This window comes from Ursus maritimus, unplaced genomic scaffold, assembly GCF_017311325.1.
Source record: "Ursus maritimus isolate PB19 unplaced genomic scaffold, ASM1731132v1 scaffold_36, whole genome shotgun sequence".
Lineage (NCBI taxonomy): Eukaryota > Metazoa > Chordata > Mammalia > Carnivora > Ursidae > Ursus > Ursus maritimus.
Window position 1 is genome coordinate 20003883 of NW_024426230.1, and position 21719 is coordinate 20025601.

Sequence of the window (21719 nt, forward strand, 5' to 3'; positions counted from 1 at the left end):
AGAATAGGAACCTTGAGAAACGCCATCGATGTATTTGTATTATTTCAGTCTTGTAGCATACACCATTCCCGTGATTATAGAGGTCGTTGGCAGCCAGTTCCTGGTTTGGTGTTCCATGAAGCATAAACCCAAAGACCCTTAGATTAGCTCTTGAGTAGGTGATATTTCTGGATGTCAATCCATCTTTGTGTCTTACAATCTAGTATCTTAGAATCTAGTGTCTAAGGTGGCTTCATTTGGGGTTCCTGTCTGGAGGCTACTGTCCAAAATCAACATTATCTTCTATCTCTAAGTGATCACTAGTGCTCCCTACCCATGAACAGTAGACTATGATTTTGATCCATCATGACTTAACAGAATGCATTTAATCTCACGAAATCTTATTTTCTGTCTGCTCCCCTTTCTTTGTTATAATAAAGGGTTTCTAAGGTGCAGATGTTGTAGTGAAGCTTATACACCTCCTATAAGACCGACCCAGAGACCGAGATTTCATGACTTTACCACAGTGTGGCAGGCAGGGACACATACCAACCACATTTTTGGCATTATTAGTTTACCATGGCTGCTATAACAAATTACTGGTTTAAAGGCACACAAATCTGTTTTTTTTACAGTTCTGAAGGCGGAAGTCCAAAATCAGTTTCACTGGACTAAGGGCAGGTGTAGGCAGGACTAATTCCTTCTGGAAGCTCTGAAGGGATACTCTGTTGCCCTGCCTTTTTCAGGTTCTAATGGTCATCTATATTGCTTGGCTTGTGGCCCCTCCTTCCATCTTCAAAGTATATTACTATAATCTTTGCTTCCATCATTATATTACCTTCTCCTTTGACTCTGACTCCTCCTGCATCCCTTTTCAAAGAACCACTGTGATTACACCACTTCTCCAGCTGCTCCTCTCCTCTCCCTCCCAATAGTGCAAGATATTTTCTTCTCACAAGATCCTTAACTTAATCACATATGCGAAGTCCCTTTCACCATATAGGGCAACATTCACAGGTTCCATTAGGACATGGATACATTTGGAGCTATTATTCAAGCCTACCACATCTGGCAAGTCTCTTTCCAGTGTCTGCCTTGGCTGCAGAGAACAACTTTACCTGAAGTCACATCCTGTGTGGGCAGCTTGCCTTGTGTGACTGAGTGAAACAGAGGTTTAAATGCCTGGCCATTTTGGCCCAGCCCAGGATAGTTTGATGGGCAATACCTGCTTCAGAGCTTCATGCCAAACTGGCTGAAGCTTTATTGAGTCTTTGTCAAAATTTTTTCCTCTCCTCAGTCCTGTTTTCTCCTATTTCCTTTCATTGGCATTGGTCATCAGTCAACACCTTGTTCCTCAAACTCTGATCCATCTGCTTGTAGAGAACTTAAACTGCTGGCAGTTGGTACTGGGAGTAGGATAAAATAACCATTGATAAGATGCTGGATTACTCACTACCTGGCAGCCAAGGAAGAGTCCAAATAGCTTCTGACAAAAGTGGTGGTTCATTGTTAAGATTTTATCCTTAGAGAATTGGGAGGGTAAACTGGCAGATGGGAATGTACTAGTGGGTGAATATTTAGGTATTTGAGATGTATGGAGGAAAGCTCTGTATATACATATATACAGATAACAAGATTTAATGGCTATTACTAAATACTTGACCTGATACCAGTTTTTGTAAATAAAATTTAATTGGAATATAGCTATGTTGATTTATTTATATATTGTTTATGACTACTTTTGTGCTACAATGGCAGAGTTGAATAGTTGTCACAGAGACTGTATGACCTGCAGACTCATACACAAAAATATTTACAACCTTGCCTTTTACAGAGAAAGTTTGCCAGCTCCTGGTTGGATGCTGGCGTGGTAGTCCCTATCACATCTCCATTTAGTTTACCTGGCCCCTGCAGAATCCAAAGGATCTTAAAGAATGACTGTAGATTAACACAGGCTCAGCTAATCACTGTGCCTGATGAGGAACCTTTGCTAGAGTGGATTAATTTGGCTTTAGGTATGTGGCAGGTCGTCACTGAGTTGAAAAATGCTTTCTTTTCCATTGCAGTTAGAAAAGAGAATAAGAAACAGTTAATAATCATGTGGAATGGATAATAATATTCATTTATAGGCTTGTCCCAGAGATGTTTTAAGTCTCCTGCCTTCGGTCATAATATATTTTAAGTAGATATTGGCCATTTTGACATTCTGCTGTATATTACTTTAATGATATTATGTTGATTGTGTTGAATTTGCAAGAGATAGCCAGCACAGTGGAAGCATTGGCAAGACATGTATGCTAGAGTGCAGGAGACAAATCCTATGAAGATTCAAGTTCCTACCACATCTATGAATATTTAAGAGGCCTACTGACCAATGGTGTGCCTGGATAGCTCCTTCAAAGTAAAATACAAATTGTTGTATCACCTATCTCCTACATTAAAAAGGAAGCATAATACCTGATGAGCCCCTGAGTTCTGGAGGCAGCATAATTCTAGTCCTAGGGATAATTTTCTGGTTTATGTACATAAAAGGCTACCAGCTTTAAGTGGGATCTAGAGTAGAAAAGAGCTCAGTGACAGGTGTGGGCTGTGGTGTAAGCAGCCCTGTCACTTGGGCCATACAGTTTGGCAGAATCCATTATGTTAAAGATGTTGGTAAGAAAAGGTGGTGCATGGAGTTTGTCACAAGCACCAGTGGGTAAATCATAATGTAAGCCCCTTGAGTTCTGGAGCAAGGCCGTGACATTTTCAGTGGAGAATTATGTACCTTTTGATGTGCTCCTATTCCTTGGTGGAGGCATGATGCCTGGTTATGGAGCATCTAGTGACCATCTATCTAGAAATTCCCATCATGAGCTGAATCCTATCAGACTCCCCAAATAATAAGGTCAGACAGGACCAGCAATAGCACATTGCAAGATGAAAGTGGTACATTTGGGTATAAGTACAAACATGACCAGGTGGCACAAACAGGCTTCATATAAGCAGGTACCACAGACCCCCATGGCATCATTATATCAGTGCCCTTCCCTCAGCTCATGCCTCTGATTCTATGGGGGATTCTGTATGACTACCTGAAGGGTAACAAGAAAACTCAAACTTGGTTTATGGATGGGTCAGCTTAGTATGTAGATCAAAGTCAAAAATAGCCCTGCCCAATGGTGGGCTGGAAAGACACAAGATCCTGGAAACCATCGTCTACTATATATCTTTTGCACACATGCATTTATCCTATCTTACTGGCACATTTTTTTCTCCTAACCATAGTTACTGTCTCATGATATTTTAAAACCATTAACCTTTCAAATAATTTTATGGAATCTTCTTACTTACCTCTTTTAAGAATTATCACCCACAACTTTGTCAAGTTTCTTCATTTTCAGAGAGAAGCAACCTTATTCAACATGTAGATTAGTTACCATTTGACCGAAGAACTGTACATCAATGCCAAAGCTCATGACCCTACCGGCGTAATTTGTTTCTTGAGATATGAGTTAGTTTCATAAGACTTAGCTACTTCAGGGTTTTATCTTTATGGTGATTATAGGAGTAATATTAAACGAAAACCAAGAAGTGTTTATTAAACATGATACTCTATTAAGGAAAAAGAAAATGTGTTTCAGGTGGTTTTTGATGGTAAAAGAAAATAGATTCTTGAAAGACAAAATAGGTTGGAACTTCATGATCAGACTTTCATCCACAAAAAGGTAAGTGCAGAGAGAAAGAGAGGAGAGTACTTATAAAGAAACTGGATGTTAAATCAGATAAAACCTAGGATCATGAACCACTTATATTCTTGGCCCTTCTGCATGGACACTGTGAAATAAATTCTGAAATTTCCTCCAAAAAGTATGCATCTTTTGTACTATTAACTATTTTCTGGAATTTTTTTTCTAAGCCTCATTTGAACATACTGTGACATATATGTTATCTTGTAAAGCAGATCCTGTTTGATCAGATGATAATCCAAAGCTGCTGCTGCTGAGGATGATGATGAGGATTATTTTGCTCTACCACAGAGCATTTTCTCCCTGTAAATGTGTACAAAAAATTATGTGAAGGAAGTTTCTCACAAAAGCTATAAAATGAGCGATTCACTTGAATCCATGAATTTGCCAGAACTCAGAAGCAGTACCAGACTTTAACAGGTTTCCACTAGGTGGCAAGCCTCCTCTTTCAATTTCTCAGCAGCATCAAGCTAAAAAATTGGAGCTATTTCAAACTTACGTTTGCATGAGATAGCTGCACTTGTATCAAAAAATGATGAAGGCCCAATTCATAAACTTAGTTAAATTTAGAATCAAGTTATTCAAACTGAAACTGGAAATATATTGTGATGTTCAAAAGTTTTATCTGAAGAAAATACATTTATTCATTCCTTTGAAAAACACTAAGTGCCTCTTATGTGTTTTTCATACTTTGTTTCACTTACTTCCCTCCTGACAATGATATTAGATGTTTTTATTAGTCTCATTTTTTTGAACTGAAATGGCATTTATTCCAAGAATGCAAAGTTGGTTTAATGTCAGAAAACCCAAACAATATAATATATAACATTAAGAAAAGAGAATAACAATATGATCATCTTAATAGATGCAGCAGAAGCACTTGACAAAATTCAACACCCCTTCATAATAAAAATTCTCATAAAACTAGGAATACAAGAGAACCTCTTCAAACTAACCTTGTATCTACACAAAATTTACGACAATACCATACTTATGAAACATGAAATTCTTTCCCCTAAGATTGGGAGCAAGGCAAGGATGTCCACCTCACCACTTCAATTCAACATATATTATGAAGTGCTCAGGACAAGGCCTGATACATAGGTGTTCAGTGAGTGTTATTATTAGCTTCTGGGTCACATGAGGTATGTGTTCAGCTTTAGTAGAGTTAGCCAAATAGTTTCCAAAGAGGTTGGTGCAGACTCTTTTTAAAATGATGATCTTTTTCTATTTTTAAAAATTAAAAGAAAATATTAAAAGTAGTCTGCCACAATAACCATTATTAATGTTTTTGTACATTATGTTTCAGTATCTTTATTGCATGTTTATTAATTAGCTAGGTTATGGTTTTATGCACTTTTGTATCACTTTTTAAACTTAACATTAAGAAATAACCATTTTCCCATACTTCAAAAAACATTAAGTTTTGTACATGTGTGATTTTAATAAATTAGGAAACTAACTTTGCTCTTATTTACAAATTCTGAAAAAATATTTTGTAGTCTGTCAAATATTTTTAAATGTCATTTATAGTATTAAATAAATCATATATTGTTATGAAATTAATAGCCTACTTTTCTTTTTCTAAGGGAGTTTTATATACCCTGTTTATATTTATCTATTATTTATTTATTTATTTTTAACATATAATGTATTATTTATTTTAGGGGTACGGATCTGTGATTCATCAGTCTCACACAATACACGGCACTCACCACAACACATACCCTCCCCAATGTCCATCACCCAGCCCCTCCATCTCCCTACTTCCTCCCCTCCAGCAACCCTCAATTTGTTTCCCAAGATTAAGAGTCTCTTATGGTTTGTCTCCCTCTCTGGTTTTGTCTTTTTTCCTTTTTCCCTCTCTTCCCCTATGATCCTCTACCTTGTTTCTTAAATTCCACGTATCAGTGAGATCATATGATAATTGTCTTTCTCTGATTGACTTATTTCGCTTAGCATAATACCCTCTAATTCCATCCACGTTGTTGCTAATGGCAAGATTTAATTTTTTTGATGGCTACGTAATATTCCAGTGTGTGTGTGTGTGTGTGTGTGTGTGTGTGTGTGTACCACATCTTCTTTATCCATTCGTCTGTCGATGGACATCCGGGTTCTTTCCATAGTTTGGATATTGTGGACATTGCTGCTATAACCAATAGGGTGCAGGTGCCTCTTCAGATCACTACATTTGTATCTTTGGGGTAAACACCCAGTAGGGCAATTGCTGGGTCGTAGGATAGCTCTATTTTCAACTTTTTGAGGAAACTCCATCCTGTTTTCCAGAGTGGCTGCACCAGCTTGCATTCCCACCAACAGTGTAGGAGAGTCCCCCTTTCTTTTTTTTTTTTTTATGATTTTTTATTATATTATGTTAGTCACCATACAGTACATCCCCGGTTTCTGATGTAAGGCTCGATGATTCATTAGTTGCGTATAACACCCAGTGCACCATGCAATACGTGCCCTCCTTACTACCCATCACCGGTCTATCCCATTCCCCCACCCCCTCCCCTCTGAGGCCCTCAGTTTGTTTCTCATAGTCCATAGTCTCTCATGTTTCATTCCTCCTTCTGATTACCCCCCCTTTCTTTATCCCTTTCTTCCCCTACTGATCATCCTAGTTCTTATGTTCCATAGATGAGAGAAATCATATGATAGTTGTCTTTCTCTGCTTGACTTATTTCACTTAGCATTATCTCCTCCAGTGCCGTCCATGTTGCAGCAAATGTTGAGAACTCGTTCTTTCTGATAGCTGAGTAATATTCCATTGTATATATGGACCACAACTTCTTAATCCAGTCATCTGTTGAAGGGCATCTCGGCTCCTTCCACGATTTAGCTATTGTGGAGAGTCCCCCTTTCTTAGCATCCTCACCAACATCTGTCATTTCCTGACTTGTTAATTTTAGCTGTTCTGACTGGTGTGAGGTGGTATCACCTTGTGGTTTTGATTTGTATTTCCCTGATGACGAGTGATGTTGAGCACTTCTTCATGTGTCTGTTGGCCATTCGGATGTCTTTGGAGAAATGTCTGTTCATGTCTTCTGCCCATTTCTTGATTGGATTATTTGTTCTTTGGGTGTTGAGTTTGATAAGTTCTTTATAGATTTTGGATACCAGCCCTTTATCTGATATGTCATTAGCGAATATCTTCTCCCATTCTGTCCGCCGTCTTTTGGTTTTGTTGACTGTTTCCTTTGCTGTGCAAAAGCTTTTTATCTTGATGAAGTACCAATAGTTCCTTTTCACCTTTGTTTCCCTTGCCTTTGGTGATGTTTCTAGGAAGAAGTTGCTGCAGGTGGGGTCTAAGAGGTTGCTGCCTGTGTTCTCCTCAAGGATTTTGATGGATTCCTGTCTTACATCTAGGTCTTTCATCCATTTTGAGTCTATTTTTGTGTATTGTGTAAGGAAATGGTCCATTTTCATTCTTCCTCATGTGACTGTCCAATTTTCCCAACACCATTGTGGAAGATACTGTCTTGTTTCCATTGGATATTCTTTCCTGTTTTTTTGAAGATTAGTTGACCATAGAGTTGAGGGTCCATTTCTGGATTCTGTATTCTGTTTCATTGATCTATGTGTCTGTTTTTGTGCCATTACCATACTGTCTTGATGATTACAGCTTTGTAATAGAGCTTGAAGTCTGGAATTGTGATGTCACCAGCTTTGGTTTTCTTTTTCAACATTCCTCTGGCTATTTGGGATCTTTTCTGGTTCCATACAAATTTAAGGATTATTTGTTCCATTTCTGTGAAAAAAGTTGATGGTATTTTGATAGGGATTGCATTGAATGTGTAGATGGCTCTAGGTAGCATAGATATATGATAATACAACATATATAGACATATCTATCTATCTATAGATATATATAAAACAAATAACAGTATTTGTTCTTCCAATCCATGAGCATGGAATGTTTTTCCATTTCTTTGTATCTTCCTCAATTTCTTTCATTAGTATTCTATAGTTTTCTGAGTACAGATCCTTTGCCTCTTTGGTTAGATTTATTCCTAGGTATTTTATGGTTTTGGGTGCAATTTTAAATGTGATTGACTCTTTAATTTCTCTCTGTCTCATTGTTAGTGTATAGAAATGCAACTGATTTCTGTGCATTGATTTTATATCCTGCCACTTTACTGAATTCCTGCATGAGTTCTAGCAGTTTTGGGGTGGAGTCTTGTGGGTTTTCCACATCTGCAAAGAGTGAGAGTATGACTTCTTCCTTGCCGATTTGGATTCCTTCTATTTCTTTTTGTTGTCTGATTGCTGAGGCTAGGACTTCTAGTACTATGTTGAACAGCAGTGGTGATAGTAGACATCCCTGCCGTGTTCCTGACCTTAGGGGAAAAGCTCTCAGTTTTTCCCCATTGAGAATGATATTTGCTGTGGTTTTAAAAGTTTTTTTTCCTTTAACATTTCCTTAAAAAGCTTTATTGAGGCATAATTGACAAATTAAACATATATATTTAAGGTATACAATGTGATGGTTTAATATATATTTTCATTGTGAAATGATTGCCACAATCAGTGAACACATCCATCACCTCACATAGTTACCATTTGTGTGTGTGTAATGAGAACATTTAAGATCTATTTTTGGGATGCCTGGTGGCTCAGTCAGTTAAGTGCCTGCCTTCAGCTCAGGTCATGATCCCAGGGTCCTGGGATTGAGTCCTGCATTGTGCTCCTTGCTCAGCGGGGAGCCTGCTTTTCCCTCTGCCTGCTGCTCCCCCTGCTTGTGCTCCCTTTCTCTATCTCTCTGGCAAAATAAATAAATAAAATCTATAAAAAATAAAAAAAGAAACATCTACTTTCTTAGCAAATTTCAACTATGCAGTACCAGTACTACTAACTATAGTCACTATGCTGTACATTATATCTCCAGAATTTATTCATCTTATAACTAACTGAAAGTTTGTACCCTTTAACCAACATCTCCCATCTTCCCTACCTCCCAGTCCCTGGTAACCACTGTTCTACTCTCTGTTTCTGAGTTGCATGTTTTTAGATCCCACATAAGTAAGATTTACAGTATTTATCTTTCTGAGTTATTTTATTTAACTTAATATCCTCTGGGTTCATCTGTGTTGTCACAAATGGTAGGGTTTCCCTTTTTTTATGTCTGAATAATATTACATTGCATACCACATTTTCTTTATCCATTCATCCATCAGTGGACACATAGGTTGTTTCCATATATTGGCTATTGTGAACAATGTTTTCCCAAGTGCTAGGATTTGAATGCCACTATACAGATTGATTCATGTTTTTGTCCATTAATCGTCTGTGAATTTCTTTAAATGAAGTCCATGTTAGAGTCCATAGACATCAGTGTTCTGCAAAACTGCCTGGGACCCAAGGTTCCAGGATTTATTAGTGTCACTTTAGAGATAGGGAAATGGAAGCTTAGAGAGATTAATAATATATTAGCTCAAGATAGACTCTCTAGGGTCACGTCTAGATAGTTTGATCCAGAGCCTATTCTCCTAACCACTACATCTTAGTGTTTTTCATAAACATAGTAAATTAAAGTATTTAGCACAGTATTTGACACATAGTAGTATTTAAAAGTATTAGTTATTATTTTCTTCTCTCTTTAGACATTAGCAAGGTTAATCTTCTAGCATGACCTTTATGAAAGACTGTACAAAGAAATGAAAATGATTGCAAAACACTATACTAGAGCAAATAATGTCTGGACAGTGTTACCTATTTAAACATGTGCAAGATGAAAAGAAATGACATAAAACTCTGCAAATTTACTACAAAGAAAGATAAAGATATATATATATATATATATATATCAGATAAGAAAATTGTCTGCAAAAATCATAACTTCAGTAACAAACTATTTCCTTGTGAGTGCTTCTTGCTGTAGAAGAATTTTATATGAATGCAAATTCAGTAAAATGAAAGTTTAAACACAAGAATATAAAACAACAGAATGAAATAAAAGGGCAAGTACACAAGGAAACTCACTGAGATAACATTTTAAATCTAATAAATATATTAAAAGAATGAGGAATGGAAATGATAGTTAAAATTCAAATTAATGTAATAGAAGAAAGGCATAAGATCACAGTGAATGCAAAGCAGATGGAGATGAAAGCAATTAAGAAGAGGAAGACAGACATGGATGATGACAAAGACAATTGGTATCTCTGAAGTAGACAACAGATGGCAAAAAAAGTATTCAGAGATATAGTAATGGAAAATTGCTTTAATAAGGAAGTGCACACATGTAACAGGAAAATCTGATATTGAGCATCAACACTGAGACATGCCCTGGTTATTATTGAGCCTTCAGGATTAAAAAAAGGAAGAGTTCTTTAGACATCAAGCAGAAAAAAGCAAGTTACTTACAAATGGGAAAATTCAAGTTGATGTCAGTCTTTTGCAGAAACATTAAATGCTGCAAGAAATTGGTATGACTACCACATTCTTAGACAAAGGAGTATTTGTCTAAATATTCAAAATATTATATCCATCAATGTTATCATTCAAATATGAAGAGTTCAGAGAATGAACATTGAAGTTTTTTTTTTTTAAGATTTTATTTATTTATTTGAGAGAGAGAGAGAGAGCACAAGTAGGTATAGTAGCAGGCAGAAAGAGAGGGAGAAGCAGACTCCTCACTTAGCAGAGAGCCCTGCAGGGCTCCACCCCAGGACCCTGGAATCATGACCTGAGCTGAAGGCTAACGCTTAACCAACTGAGCCACCCAGGTGCCCCAAACATTGAAGAGTTCTTAAAAAAAAAAAAAAAAAAAAAAAAAGAAATCAACACCAAGCTCTCATCAAATGGAGTCCAGCTAATCAAGCAATTAATATAAAATAAAGACTCCAGAGGCGCCTGGGTGACACATTTGGTTGAGCACTCGACTCTTGATTTTGGCTCACGTCATGATCTCAGGGTCATGAGATTGAGCCCTGCGTTGGGCTTTGTCCTGAGTGCAGAGTCTGCTTGGGATTCTCTCTCTCCCTCTGTCCCTCCCGCAGCTTGTGCTCTCTCTCTGTTTCTCTCTTTCTAAAATAAATAAATAAATAAACCTTAAAAAAAAAATTAGAGAATCCAGAAATGGAAATACACCTAGTGTTTGTTAGTGTACTAGTTACTGTGTTTAAAACATGACTAAGGCAGGGGCCCTGGGTAGCGCAGTTGTTAGGCAGCTGCCTTCGGCTCAGGGCATGATCCTGGCGTTCTGGGATCGAGTCCCACATCGGTCTCCCTGCTGCACTGGGAGCCTGCTTCTTCCTCTCCCACTCCCCCTGCTTGTGTTCCCTCTCTCGCTGGCTGTCTCTCTGTCACATAAATAAATAAAATCTTTTTAAAAAAAAAAAGATGAGTAAGGCATTTCTGTCCGTAAGGAACTTAGCTTACTGGAAGAGAGAGAGATGTCAACAAACTTGAATACAGCATATTAAGTGCTACTATACTGGTAGTACAGAGAAAAGCATAATTCTACTGAAAACGGAAACTTGAAGGTTATGTACCCAGGAAATAAGGGGGAAGCAATAGAGAGGACCATTTTAGGAAGGAGGAACAAAGGGCAAAGACTTGGCTGCTTGAGTTGGCAGTGTGGGATGGCTGTATGGTGGGACATGTGGAAGTAGCAGGATATGAGCCTGCAAAGTCACGAGCAGCTCGTGAAAGTATCTGTGTATTTGCTAAGGGGTTTGGACCACTGGAGGGTTCAATCTGGAAATGATTTTTTTGTTTGTTTACGTTTAAAAGAAGTCACTATGGGAATAGTGTAGGGAGGAATTAAAGACGTTTATTTAAAATCCTGAAGTGATCACTTGCTTGAGTTTGTTCAGGAGCAGTTTTGCTCAGAGATGGATCACAGGGTTCTCTCCACAATACTTATGTGGGGCAAGGTGCGGCAGAAAGATAAAGGGGAGGATGTTAATAAGATCTACCTCATGACTCTCTGTATCTGTCATTTCTACAACAACCTGCACAAAAATTCTATTTCCTATTTCAAATGAAATTCATTTGACATTACAATTTTCTTCTTGCCTTTGTCTTGGATGTGCTTCTCTGATTTTAGTATAGCTACTTCATTTGATCTTACTTGGTGACATCCTTTGCAACTTTAAAAGCAGTAAGCATAGTGAATGTGTTATCATATCCATCAGATTTGTTTTCCTTGGTTAAGTACAATTTTCCTGTAACTCTCATTCTTGACGCCATTCTCAGTTATTTATTCATTATTTGACAAGTTCATACAAATTTTTATTCCAGTTAATTTAAAAAGCATGCAGGACTCAACAATACATCTATTATTAATGTGCTTTAGTTATTTAAATGGGAGCACAGGGTCCTGACTGTGGAAGATCTGGGCTAGAAGAGATTTTTAAAGTCTACTTTTCTCAAACTTCAGTGTGCATTGGAATTACCTGGGAATCTGTTTAAAATGCAGCTTATGACTTGGAGATAGGGGTGGGGCCAGAGAGCCTGCATTTTTAACAAGCTTATAGCTGAGGCCAATGTTACTGATCTACAAACCACACTTTGAGTGACAAGGTGCTATGATACAGGTAAAAATACCCATAAATCTTATTCCTGTAATTGTGTAATAAATATTTATAATTTAAAAATATTCTACTTGATCATAGCTTGCAGACGGCCCATAAATCCATCAGGAAGTTCAGGAATTGCTACGGATAGAGTATGCTTTTTAAATTAAAAAAATGGGTCTTGCCTTCTGCGTACTGTGTTTGCTTTATATGAGTTACACTAAAGTTAATTCTACTGAGTAGGTCATGTTAGTTGTCTCACAATGTCTTGAGGTGATGTCACTCTGGAAGCTGGGGCTTTCTTTTGGGAGGTTAATCCTCATTACCAGTTAAGCCCATGTAGTCACATACTTTTCCAAGGAAAAGAAAAGCAGTATTTTTGCTAAGCTATAGTCACCTCAGGGTATCTACAGATAAACACTGAATGTGTTGTAAAAATAATGCCTGATATTATGTGATTTCATCAGCATAAAATTCATTTGGAAGAAAAAATCATTTGAATTGTGTAGTAATATTTTAAGTTCAGATTTAATTTATATTCAATTCTTACAGCTGTCTGGGTTAAATATAAACCTTTCTAAAGTGAATAGAAGATAGAAAAAGTAGAATTAATTATTGGCAAACATTTTGTTACTCAAGTGAGTAGCTACTACTTTGTTTAAAAATAGCTCCAGAGTCCATGTTTGGAACCTGTCTTCTGACATGCTTTAATTTAGCATAATTTTAACAGTTTTCTCATCTCTGACAAAAGGGTTTGTTTTGGCTGGAAAGGAGCCACTCCTGGTTTTCTTTCTCCATGCATCTCACACACAGCCTGTGAGCAATAGAAATGAAATTGTGTGGTAGACTACTCACCTGGTTCATGAATGTGGTATTCTTCCTTTGCCATTTGTACCTTTTGTCACACTGAAAAAGGCATCAGAAAAGGGCAGAGAGCACATAGTTTCTCCTGAAAGTATCACGCAGCCCCCTTTCTTGACATGCAATAAGAAGCACTCTCTTTATGGCTCAAAAAAGTGTTATTTTGGCCTAACGTGGGTTTTCTTTTTGTTTTTTGGCTTTTTTTTTTTTTTTGTCTCTGAACATCTGCAAGTCCCTTAGGATTGTGCTGCACACTAAAAATAAAACAAGTATAGCTTGTGATTCACCTCGTTTTCACTGCGTCAGGGCTGTAGATTCTAGGGAAGTTTCAGTGACATAAGAGAGTTATAAAAATGGAAGTAAAATTGCTGAATCCAAAATGAATTTAGAAGATGATCATAGTAACTTATGCATGCCAAAAATGAAGCCTAATATCTGGAAGCTCTGACTTCTTTCAGATTTTACATGAGGAAATCATTTTAATGTAGTATTGTTACGGCCCTCATGATTACTTGGAACCCTTAGGGATTCTTTATGTGGAGCTGCATGCCACAGATGTTAGTATGAGAAATAATATGCATTAGAGTTTATGTTTAAAAGAAATCAGCAGATCATATCTCTTCCACATCAGTCTCACTCAAGGCAATACTTTTAATAAATTCTCAGCACAACTCAACTACCACTGAGAGGAGAAGGAATTAAAAATGTAAGCAAGGATGCTATTAAGCTGGTATAGGCTTACGAGTAGACGGGGAACTACAATAGAACTCTCCTGGCAGAACTCTTTCTCCCACAACTCTTGTTTCATTGTTAGAAATTAATTTCTTTTCTTTTCTTTTTTCTTTTTTTAAAGATTTTATTTATTTGACAGAGATAGAGACAGCCAGCGAGAGAGGAAACACAAGCAGGGGGAGTGGGAGAGGAAGAAGCAGGCTCATAGCAGAGGAGCCTGATGTGGGGCTCGATCCTGTAACGCCGGGATCATGCCCTGAGCCGAAGGCAGACACTTAACCGCTGTGCCACCCAGGCGCCCCTAGAAATTAATTTCTATTGGCCTTGCAGGTTTTGGTCTTTTAAATGTTTCACACTAAAATATAAATATGCTTTGAAAGCATAGTACATTAAAGACACAGAAATTGGCTTGAAGATTGTTCTAGAATAGTGCCTAAAATATATCTCTAGTAATGTGTCTTTTGAAATGTTGGGGTCAATATTTTAAAATTATTTTATTAAAATGACATACTCATTAAATTGGCATTTAAATGGTGAAGCTGGGAGGCATAGATAATATGTCAAATGATTGTATTAAAATCTAAGTGATCCTGATTAGCTGGAATGGGAGATGGGAGGTCAAATCTAAGAAAATGAAATTTCCTAAAACTGAATATAAAGTGCTTCACTTAGGTGGGAAAAAAAAGACAACAAAAAACTCCTGTGTAAAATGTGGTACGTGTGAAAACATTTTAAGGATATTGTTGACTGTAAAGTTAAAATAAGTTGAGAGTGTGTTGTAGTTGCTAAAAAATAAAAAAGGTTGTAATCCAATCATTGGTCCTATCACAGAAAAATGACACCTTCCCTTCCATGTAAAACACATACAGTGGATTTTGTTTAATTGTGAGTTTCACATTTTGAAAATGACTTTGACCAACTGGAGTGTATCCAGAGAAGAGTGAGTTGAAGCCACATCATAAAAGGTGTATGTGAGTTAATGAAAAATGTATACAATGGAGGATAGAATAAATCCTGCCCATTGGAGGTCATATTTTGGTAGAGAGACAGACCTATTACTGACTCATTTGTTTATTATAAGATTAATAGTTATAGTTTTTAGTTACTGTGTTTTTAGATGGTTTGTTATGCACTACTATTGTGGCAATAGATAGCTGACACTTCTCTGTTGGTTGGTCATGTTCAAGAAGGAGATGGATGGCTGTCAGTCGAGATTGTTATAGAAAAAGATACTTGGCTGGATACTTAGACTAGATAAGTTTCAAAGGTGGTTTCTTCCTCAGTGAAATACAATGGTAATATTAACATAGTAATACTTAATGAATAATTACCATCTGCCAGGCATTGTTTTAAGGGCTTTACACATGTCAGTATTTACTCCTATGAGGTAGTTACTCTCATCATTCCCATTATAATACTATGGAAACAAGCACAGACCATGCAACTAATAAGTGGTGGATTTAGGATTGAACCTAGGCATATGGTTCTGGATATCACACCCTTTATCAGCACAATGTGCTCACAGTGGTGCATGAGCTATTTCTAAAGCCCATTGGAAAGTGGGCATAGCTTCATATATTTATGAAGAGTAGGGGGCGCCTGGGTGGCTCAGTCGTTAAGCGTCTGCCTTCGGCTCAGGGCGTGATCCCGGCGTTATGGGATTGAGCCCCGCATCGGGCTCCTCCACTGGGAGCCCGCTTCTTCCTCTCCCACTCCCCCTGCTTGTGTTCCCTCTCTCTCTGGCTGTCTCTCTCTCTGTCAAGCAAATAAATAAAATCTTAAAAAAAAAAAAGAGTAGGAAAAGTAATCACTTCTCTAAATACATTTTTTTGGATATAGGAAATTTTCAAAACATGAGTTATTTTGGATAACATTTGAAAGGGGTTCTTACTGGTAAAATCATTGGCAATCATTGCTTTAAACAGTCTTCTAACTTTAAGATTCAGTGGTTCTTAGATACAGTCTATTTTAGTGTTAATCGGAAACCGGAGATGTACTGTACGGTGACTAACATAATATAATAAAAAATCATTAAAAAAAAAGAAAAAAATGTACACATAAAAATGGTTAAGATGGTAAATCTTTATGTTATATATATTTTGTCACAGTTAAAAATAACAATCATTAAAAAAATACACAAGGGTTTCTTTTCTTCAAAGTAATAATCTAGTGAAAAGCATTGCATACAAATTTTCTTAGACCACTTGGTTTATACTAAGTACTTCATAGGACCATTTATGAAGGAAACATAAATTTGCAGGTGATAGTAGGGTTCTGCTTATCTACTAAAAAAGATGTGTGTTACAACATAAAAACAATTAAAAAGAAAATACATGTTAGTCAAACTATGGGTGGCAGCGTTGTATTTTAATAAAACCCCTTTATTTCACTGATTGTATGAGTAGAATTAGCAATGACTTTTAGTTGGTAAATTTAACATGCTATGTCAGTGTTTGGTTATGTAGCTATTTGGGGGAAGATAGCTTAATCTTTCATGTCTTGCTGGTGTTATTATTAACTATACTACTTTAATGGTAACCAAATCTGTATTTTGATATGTTATCTGAAGCAAAAAGTAAATATTGAATAGGATTAAATATGAACTATTGAAAAACATCCTTTGTAAATCTAATGAACTTATGTATGTAGTTTGGCAGATGAGCTCTGTTTTTAAAATGTTTTAAAAATTAAATTCTCTTCTGCATTGTTTGCTTTTCTAAAATCAAGACAGTATGGAATTGGCACAAAAACGGACACATAGATCAATGGAGCAGAATAGAAAATCCAGAAAAGGACTCACACGTATATGGTCAGTTAATTTTTGACAAACCAGGAAAGAATACCCAATGGAAAAACAACATCTCTTCAACAAATGGTGTTGGGAAAACTGGACAGCAACATGCAAAAGAATGAGACTGGACCACTTTCTTATACCGTACACAAAAATAAATTAAAAATGGATTAAAGACCTAAATGTGAGACAGGACCATTAAAATCATACCTATTTTTAAACTAAGGAAGTTGGCAGTAGGGTGGTAGGCTCTTTTTTGAATGTTTGTTTCTTGAAAAAAATCACCACTATTCAAAAACTACCTTAAAGTAAGTTATCTCCAGCTTTCTTCATATATTTCTAAAAGGAACAAACACATTATTTTTCAATATGTAAAACTGTTTGACCTAATGTTTATACATATGTATTTATTTAAAAAATAAACATTTATTGGGGCACCTGGGTGGCTCAGTAGGTTAAGCATCTGACTCTTAATCTCAGCTCAGGTCTTGATTTCAAGGTATGAGCTCAAGCTCCGAATTGGACCCCATGGTGGTCGTGGAGCCTACTTAAAAAACAAAATAAACAAACAAAACCCCATTTATTGTAATGATCTGTCAGTCAGTTGAACCTTCTTGGCAGTGTTGCATTGGCAGTTTCAATTGGGATATCCTGGACCAAGGATGTTTTACTAATTTTCTCCGATCTGCTCATAATTTTTCTTTTACACATGTGAATGGATTTTCTTATTTGCATGAAGGCAAACTAAGTGAAAAGCAAAAAAATTCATCAGCGGGAAAAATTACTTATATGACAAGAAATACAGAGCTATACTAGAGATAGAAACATGGCTATTTCCCCATTCTGGGCTCATAGTAGACAGCAAAAATTGATAACTCTTTTCAGCTAAGTCCAGACTGAGATTTGAAAAATCTCATTGATTTTGAAATTACGTAAGAAGTCTTTATAATATGTTTAAAAATTTCGCCTCTCTTACTAAGCAAATACAATGGTTTCCTTGGTTTGAAGAGATGCTTCATTGATTATTCTTAACACAGTGCTTCAGGCAGCTGCTGCCAATTGATTACAGCTATAGATAAGTTCAAAATCTGTTTATTATTCTCGAATTATACTGAGTTTAGAAATGTCCAGATGACTGATCAGAGTTTTAATGTAATAAAAGTAAAATAGCTACTGATCATTTCCTAGGGACCAAGCCCTAGGTTCAATGTTACACTCTCATTATTTCATAATTCTGACAGGATCCCTATGATGGTAGATGTTATCATTTTTCCCTTTTTACAGATGAGAAGACTGAGATTTAAAGGGATTAGGTAACTTGACCAAAGTCATAGAGCTAGTAAGTTGGTGGTCAATATTTAGATTAGCTCTGTCTGACATTCTGACTTCATAACTCAAACTCTTAACCCTTATTTGCTATCAGTTCTTTTCATTTAAGTTTTGGTGGTGTATCAGGAATACTGTTTTAGGGCTCCAGGGTGTCTTGGTTAAACGTCTGCCTATAGCTCAGGTCATGATCTCAGGGTCCAGGGATCAAGTCCCACGTCAGGCTCTCTGGTCAACTGGGAGTCTGCTTCTCTCTCTCTCTCTCAAATAAATAAATAAAATCTTTTTTTTTTTAAAGATTTTTATTTATTTATTCGACAGAGATAGAGACAGCCAGCGAGAGAGGGAACACAAGCAGGGGGAGTGGGAGAGGAAGAAGCAGGCTCCTAGCAGAGGAGCCTGATGTGGGGCTCGATCCCAGAACGCCGGGATCACGCCCTGAGCCGAAGGCAGAGGCTTAACCACTGTGCCACCCAGGCGCCCCTCAAATAAATAAATAAAATCTTAAAAAAAAAAAAAAGAATACTGTTTTAGGCAACCTCCATACGGTGCTGATTACACTTTTATGCAGTGCCGGCTTGTTCTCTGAAAGTGGGGTGGAGGACTTGTTGCTCTTTTTGTGAAGGAAAGAAACGAGCCAGAAAACACATTATGGTAATAATTTCTTATAGCACAGCATTAGGAATTTGGAACATCTTGTTGATTTTGAAATTATGAAAGAAGCTGTCCTAGTATATTAAAAATACCCCCCTTTGAAATTAAACAAGTATATTTCCTTGGTTTGAAATGATGCTTCATTGGTTATGAAAAGTAGCTTAGTCAGAATTAAACATGACCCTTTAACATGGGTTGAGAAATGAAACCAAAAACTTAAATAGTGCCCTTAAGTGCTATTAGAGAACCGACAGTGTATGCAGTCCTGGAAAATATTAATTCATAAAGAATAGATGTTAATGCTCTGCTTAGCATTTCAACACCACAATTAAAAATTCTACAGGATAGTTAATTGAATTTTTATGCTTCTAGAAAGGGCCTTGATCCTCAGAATTGCATACTAATTCTCAAATTTCTTTTATATAATGCAGAATCCCTTTAAGGAATTAAAAATTCATTTATATTTCAGATGAGGACATCATATATTTTTACCAACTTTTAATGAAAGAAATATCTAGAATTAATATGTTAACTATAAATTTTGTGTTTAAGTCAGAGTTTTGAAGCTTAAGCCATTCATGCAAATTATTATAATTCTCCCATGTAATGGAGCTCCCTTTGTACAAGCAATAATTATTATTTTTCTAATTGTAATGTCATTGAGTTGTCAGTTGAGGATGCAAAACATTACATGCCCCAATTTTCACTTATTAATAATCTTATTGGCCCTTTCCCTTTTTTACTTTTTAAGTTTTGAGCTTTTTAGCCTAGTCTTTATTTTTCTCTTGATGCTAATTAATGAAATTCTGGTACTAGCAATAAAACTGTAGGGACTTCTAACTGCTGATGAAAATCTCAGCAAGATAAGAAGAATAAAATATTCCCTCTTCCTTTATATCTGCAGAAACACACACACAATTTTATTTTTTGTCATAAAACCATCCTTGCAAATTTTATTTCTAGCAAAGGAGTCTTGTAAGATACTTGGATTTCAAACACTGTTGCTATGCTCTGGGAAAGTAACCTATAACCTCTAAAAAGTCTACAAGTCTGTTGCTCATCTTACATGATAATTTGTTGTGCTGAAAATAATACTTAAAGGAACATTTCTGTTTTCTTAAAGGTAAAAATATTCCAAAGTTGAAAAGCTTAAAAAGTTTAGGTTGGAACGGAATTACTGGTACTTCCTTTATTTCTTATATGCTGAGAGGGAAAAGATGAAACCTGTTGGTTTCTGTATTTGAACACAATTTTTGAAAATCTATTTGATTAGACCTGTTTGTTAAATTTATGATTGTGTCTTACTGAAAAAGAGAGGTTGAAAGACCCTTATGAAATTATTGTAGTGAATGCCACACCATACCAGATTTTCCTTATTGGAAGAAGTGGGACTGCTACTTAGTAGAACATCAGCCCAGCTCAGCTCAGGTGGGAAGGCAAATGGCTGTGATGGTGAGTCAGTCAGGCACAAGTCAGGGCTCAGGCTCCCCCTGCAGACAGGGCTCTGGGTTATTGCTTCATTGCTGGCCAAGTAGGCTTTGCATGCACCACAGCCTTGAGAAGAGCTGAACAATTGAAGGAGTATTCTTTGGAATTAGGGCTTCCTTTCTTCCCTTCTTAATTTAAGATGAATTTATATTAATCTGACCTTGACCTGGAGAAGTAGGGAATCTTTTAAGGAATTCTGAATTTTCCCATCTTCTCATGAAATGTTCTCTCTCATTCTGATGTACGGCTTCTTTCTCTACCTCTCCCCTAAGCCACTGGGAAAGCAGAATATAAAGCATAAAAATCAGCCTCTCTTTAAGCCACTGAGGACCTTCCCTAAGGGAGGGATTGATAACCAATTCCCTTTTCCTTCTACTGTTTCTCATTCCCTCTCTGAAAATAATCAGGAAAGAAAATGAGTGACTGGGTTTTTTTGTTTGCTTGTTTTGTTTTGTTTTTTTAGACTTTTAGTTAATAAGGTGTGGATAGGTTAGAATCTTTCTTCATCTAAGCCTGATGAGAGAAACTTTCTAAGCTGAGCCTTCTAAATCAGAGAAGCTTGTGTGCACATCATTATAGCTTGTGCTGTTCTAGAAATGCTAAGCAGTTTTCAGTATGTGTAAATCTCAGTCTCAGTTCACTTATGGTAAACTGTGTTATTGAATGATAGATTGAGGTCAGAAAGAAAGAGTAGTATCTTAGACCATTAGACTGTATCTTTTCACACCAAGTTAGGTTGTCAGTTTTTATTTTCTTGTGAGAAATACTATCTGTAAGAACCAGACACTATAGTTGTTGAAGTCCTTGTTGCATCTGTAAGGCATCTACTGAACCCCTTGGAGGGAGCAATACTGAGATAGATCAAGACAGTTGTGTGGTGTTTTCAGCAATTTTAACATGAAATGTTGATGGACATATATAGTCAGGCCTATTTACAGTATCACATTTGGTTGTGAATATGAAACTTCAAAATGACCTATTCCAGTTATGAAAAAAGCCAACATGAAACCCAATATGTGAAATTTCAACTTTATGCATTGCTACAAATATTGACTTTACAAAAAGGTTTACCACAGGTTAACTTTAAGTATTATGTTTCTAATTCATTTTAAATGATTAAAATAGAAGATTTGTTTTGAAAGCAAAATAAAAACTTTTCAAACAATAGCAGTACTTCTATCTGTTGAGGACTAAATAGTATTACAGAATAAACAATCAGGAATATGGTAAAAAATATTGTAAGAAAGAAATGTGGTAAGGAAGAAAAGATGAAGCCTTCATTAATTGCAGTGACAAGGACAATTTACTCTGATGTCTCTTTGATATTTTTCTTTTTGGATCCTGATTATTTTGAATTTGGATTTGGATTAGGTTGTGTGTGTATATGTGTATTATGTGTAATCTCATAATGTGATTCTTGGGAAATTGTTTCCATTATTAAACTTTGTTTTGTAGAGTTGTAGTTGTAAAAAACCAAAAAACAACAACAAAAGCAAACAAGCAAACAAACAAGGAAACCCCACAAAAAATCTTCCCCCAAAAATGGGATAAATGAACACTTTGTTGAAATTACCTATTGAATCAGTGCAAGAGGTGATTCAGTGTTGTTCTGTTCTGTTCTTTCTGTGGATGAGTGGT